Below are 5,330 nucleotides of genomic sequence, written 5' to 3' on the forward strand. Positions count from 1 at the left end.
GTAACTTACTTATAGTCGGGTAATGTTGAGGTTATAGTAACTTACTTATAGTCGAGCAAAAATAATTTAAAAAAAGAAAAAGGCTTACAGAAATGACAACTGGATTCATGCTGGAATCACATGAATTATTGAAACTTGACTTCAAGCTTTTGAATTTTCCTCCAATAATTTTTTACGTAATCGAAGGATAAGGAGATGAATATGGGTAAATTGGCTACAATAGAGCTACACAACTCATGATAAAAAGTAATATTACTGCTTTTCTGGGGTTCGTATTCTGCTTTAACAACTGAGCCTCTACATCTGGCGTTATTTTAATTAATTAAGTCATTGTCAATAATTTACTTCTTTCACACAACTCGATAATCAGATTAAAATTCTTGATTTTTTACTCACTTCTACTTTTGTAATTCGTCAATTAATGTAATATCAAAATCGTTAATCATTGGAATAAATAATCTTATACTAACATTTTTTGACGTTATTATAATTCAGATACACTTAAATTATGAATAAATATTTTTTCCCTTGTTTCTCACTACTATAACGTGTGTAAAGAGTTATTTAATAAGACCAATAAAAAATAATTTGTAAAAACAATCAGAAGACAACCAACTTTAATATTCCCTTGAAGAACTTAACTAAAAAATTGTTTTCACTAGAAAATATAATTTGTTAAAAAAAAAAATTCTTTTGGATACGGTTTAAGGAATGACGAACTTTCACACTTTTTACTTCAGGAGAGTACAAGAAAAACTGTATCACTTTCTTACCACAGGATGACATTTGAATTTAGAAATCTAAACGTTCTCAAAGCGACCTTAAAATCTAATATATCCTAACGCATTTGTCAACGTCCCCAAAAACAAGTCATTCGGGCTATCTGTTGATATAACAACTAAAAAAAAATTTAAGAATGTTTAATTTCCTTTGGTTCTTACAAAACTGTTCTACCTACTTCGTCATTCCCTGCAGTGTGTATTGAAATACTACAAGTTGTTGTTCCCTTACAGGAAGCTTTTCATCTCATAATTTTTGCTTATTTTAATAATCATCAACTTGTGATTAATGAACTAATTAAAATTCTGTACATTACATTTATAAAAAATCTGGTGCGTAGTACCACGTAACATTTACTTACTAAACTACTTACGTCCCCAAATGTTTGTTGTGTTGATTAGTGGGCTTGTGTTGAAGTTATCGCGAATTCTGAGATTTTCGAAAAAAAAAAAGAAAATCTTACGACCAGAGTATTTTTATAATTTTATGAACAAAAAATGTATTTTTCTGTTGCTATGAAATTCCTTTACAGGGAAAAAAAATTAAGGGTTTTAGGGCGGTGCGAATAAACCAAAGATAACGAAGTCGTAATGCATTCGGGAAAGATGTTCTCTTTTCCTGTTCCAATAATAATTTTGTTTCCTCCCTCCGTTAATCTTAAAATTCTATAATATTTTGTATTCTTCTATTGTTTATTATTGCTAACAATGAGAACTAATTATTTTTTCCAACAAAAACAAAGCAATTTTAGAGGAAGACTTTTAAAAATTCATTATTTAAGCCCTGTCAGATTAGTTCGATGAGAATATGATCGAGCTGATATAAAAGACCATTTAATTTTAGATTGTCATGCAGAAATTAATCAAAATTGTTAGAGTTTTTTGCGAGAAAATCGGAAAAATATGAAATTTTGAAACAACATAGTGGCACTTCCGGTCAGTTGATTTTATCGAAAAAGCCAGGTCGTAGGTATATTACCCAAGTTACATATACAATTTCAGTTTTGTACATTTTGTTTTTGAGCTAAACACATACATACTACATACACACGCGCGCGAAACTATATCTTTGGACTCAAAGAACCTTAAAACATTTAATTCCGTCGCAATCCCGAATCCATAACTTTGCACGATTACAATATTTTCCCATACTATATATTCCATATATAGGTAAGTGAAATTAAAAATAAAGTGGAAAGTAGTCACTTGACAACGAAATAAATTTGAATATCGAGGATTTTTTGCTGAAATTTAAACTATTTTTTAAAATTTACAATTAATTAATTTTTAATAATATACTCCACAAATAAAAAAGTTGTAAAGTTAAACGAAACAACATATGAAATTATGTAGGGCATATTTAAAGTTTGAAAGAACATATATCCTCCAGTTTATAAAAGGCAATAAATGTCATCTTCGTACCGTGGGTCCACTAGGACTTCTGGGCTATGCGATTAGCAACTTCTGTGATAGTTAAATAAAATATCTGAATCGAGAATGAAGTAAGAACTGGAATTTAATGCTAGATAAGTCGAGCAGTTATTGCTTTAATATAGTTCTTATTACGAGATGTTATTGCTTTAGTCAATGCTTTATAGTTTAGTTATTGCTTTAGTAGATCAGTTATTGGTTTAGTAGAGCAGTTATAGCTTCAAGATAAAATCGATCACCACTGACATCGATAGAAAGTGATGTATTATAACAAAAAAGACTTCGACAGAGTCAATTATGAATTTATAAATTAAAAATTCAGAAAATGCATATATTAAAACCCATTAGTATCAATTATTTAATAATATTATGATGATAACTAGTTTTTTTTATTTCTATTCTTTTTTATTCTATAAAAATAACCCAAGCGTTCTAGCCTGGTGTGCCCACATATGTTATCTTGATGTACCAGGGCCCATTTCATACTATGACCCCATCAGCTTGAAGATGGAAAAGAAAAGAGATCATTTAACAGACAAGCACTACGTCAACTATAAGTCTTAAGAATAATCAGATTCGATTGGTAAAACTGTGTTGTTTTTTTAAATTAATTTATCTTATCATATAACAATGAAATAACATTTTTTTTTATTTATTGATATTTACAACTGTATAAAAAATACAACAAGTAAATTTGATCGTAATGACATAATGATATGATACAGAATGTAGAGAAACTACCCAGTAGTAGAACTCTAAAAACAGTTTACAATATAAGGTCACGAGGCCATCTTCTTTTCAAGCGCCTCTTCTTTTCAGATGAAATAACTGAATGTAATATTATCCTAATGGGCCTACATCTAACAAATTCATGGAGCTACTAGATTTAGGAATACTCTCACGAAAAAACAACAAACTTTATTAAAAATAAGTAACATTAGTCGTTTGCAATAAAAAAATTTTTTTTTTGGACTTTATTTATTTTATTCATAACTGTAAAAGCATTTTTATAACCAGCGAAAGAGATGTACAAAGAAAAAAACAATGTCATGAAAGCATGAAGGTTAAGTTCATCCAACGATGCCTCTTCATTAAAAGTGAAATTTAAAATTCAATTTAAGAGGTCCCTATTCCAGCTACTTCGAAAACGTCGTCTCGTATCTGGTAAGTCTAGTGTTGATAGTCCTTGAATTAGAGGGTTAGTGTGTGTTGGAAGTGCGTCGTGAAACCGTTTATATAATGATTTAATGGTTGTTTGTACAAAGGCAGTTCGTAAGTCTTTGTGTAAGTTCTTGTTACTGATGTAGAGGGGAGCGCTACTGATCAGTCTTAGTAATTTAAATTTAAATTGTTGCAGTTTCAGTAAGTGAGTTTTTTTGGTATATCCGTAAATTTGTGCACCGTAGGTCCAAATTGACCAAGAAGGTAATAAACATTTCTAAATAAATACAGTATAGATAGTAAGAACTCATTCAGATTTTTAAATACGATTTTAATAGCACCATTGCAGAAATAATATTGCAAGTGTTGCTACTTACTTTAAAACAAACAACAAATTATTGAGATATCTTCCTGGATATAATATACAACACATTGGAAGACTATGGTGAATGTTATTAAGTAACACTTATCGTTTCTCACTGATCGACGAGTGTAAATATAGAATTCAATATTTAAAAATCAATATTTTTAAATAATTATTTATATTTTAATATCTATTCAAATGCTATATTTTCACAAAGTAATTCTAACTTGTGGATATGGAAGGGCAGAAGGTGAGCGATGTTTTGCTGAGCAGTATTAGCTATCAGCTCGACCATTACCAGGCGAATTCGAGGCTAGGAGGAGGGCAAGGTAAGGGTCACCTCTCTTCATCCGGGTTTTCTTTTTCAGGGGCGAGATGATGCATCAGTTCCTTCTTACAAACATCAATTTATGAAACTTTTGAAAGAACATTTAATTATTACTTTTCGCTGAAGAAAGTATGCATACTGTACGAATGTTTTAACAAATCTTTTCTGAATATGGTATTTATCAATTCGTCAACAACTTTTTATAGAAAAAAGTTCACACCCCTGCCATAAGCTAATAAAAATATCAATGCTGTACAGTAACAGAAAAGCGTGTTTTTTAATAGTTTTATCATTACTATCCTCCATTTCGTTTAAAAATTTCAACTATTTCAAATAATCACTCAGTAATTTTATTTTATTATTTTTTAGCCATTTGCTTAATTATTACCCCCAAAATAATTTGCTTAACCCTGAAGAAGACCAAATGACAATTTTATTCTTGAATGATATAAAAAAAAAAAAATGTCTTCGACTACCGTTTTCCAGTTTGCATCTTTGTCAATTCTGTCTATTCATATCGTTTTTGGCCTCTCACGTCGTGTCTTGCCAACTATTCTGGCATTTATTGTGTAGAGGCTTCATGATAGATTTCCTCGAGCCACATGCCCCGCCTATTTTAACCTCCATGTCTTCATATCATGAGATATTGATTTACCAGTTTCTGTAAGCAGTTCACGGTTAGTTCTTCTCGTTTATGTGTTAAGGCTCTGATCCCAGATAGCTCCTGTAATTGTACAAAGGACTTTCTGTTGAAGTCTCTGGATTCTGCTTTCTAGTGTACATGTTAAAGCCCAGGCCTCTTACCCGTCCATAAGAGCTGGCTTTATCTGGCATTGTACACCTTTAGCTTCAGATTTTTTGTTATTAAAAAAATAAAAATAAAAAACAAAAAAACTTTCATCATTAACATCGCAGTTTAAGCTTCGAAGAATAAAAATAGAAAGTTGATTCAATGAATGTTTAATTTTCATAAAATATTATTTAATTTGTAATCGAAACTCTTTTAAAATTAATATTTATATTCAGTCTTCGATTATTTCTTGTTTAATTACCCCCTTATGGGTTTGTTTATCTATTTCCCCTTGGGGTTTGTAATTACTTTTTTAGCCTTCCCATGATATTTCTGTAGTTGCAAGTTACAACCGCATAAAAATAACTCAATTTATTTCCTAGGTTTGTAACTTGCAACTACAGAAACATCGTGCGAAGGTTTAATAAATAATTACTATTCTTTCAAAAATAATATTAATATAAACACCTTTTTAAC

At 30.1% G+C, this 5,330-nt stretch overlaps 1 protein-coding gene across 1 annotated transcript in view; it reads right to left on the reverse strand.

The window, feature by feature from the left end:
- The window catches only part of LOC106680547 (lipase 1), a gene marked incomplete at its 3' end in the record, with an annotated part of 69,755 nt that overhangs the window by 29,162 nt on the left and 35,263 nt on the right, over positions 1 to 5,330 (reverse strand).

This window comes from Halyomorpha halys, unplaced genomic scaffold (genome assembly GCF_000696795.3).
Source record: "Halyomorpha halys isolate HHAL.00 unplaced genomic scaffold, Hhal_1.1 Scaffold267.1, whole genome shotgun sequence".
Classification (NCBI taxonomy): Eukaryota; Metazoa; Arthropoda; class Insecta; order Hemiptera; family Pentatomidae; genus Halyomorpha; species Halyomorpha halys.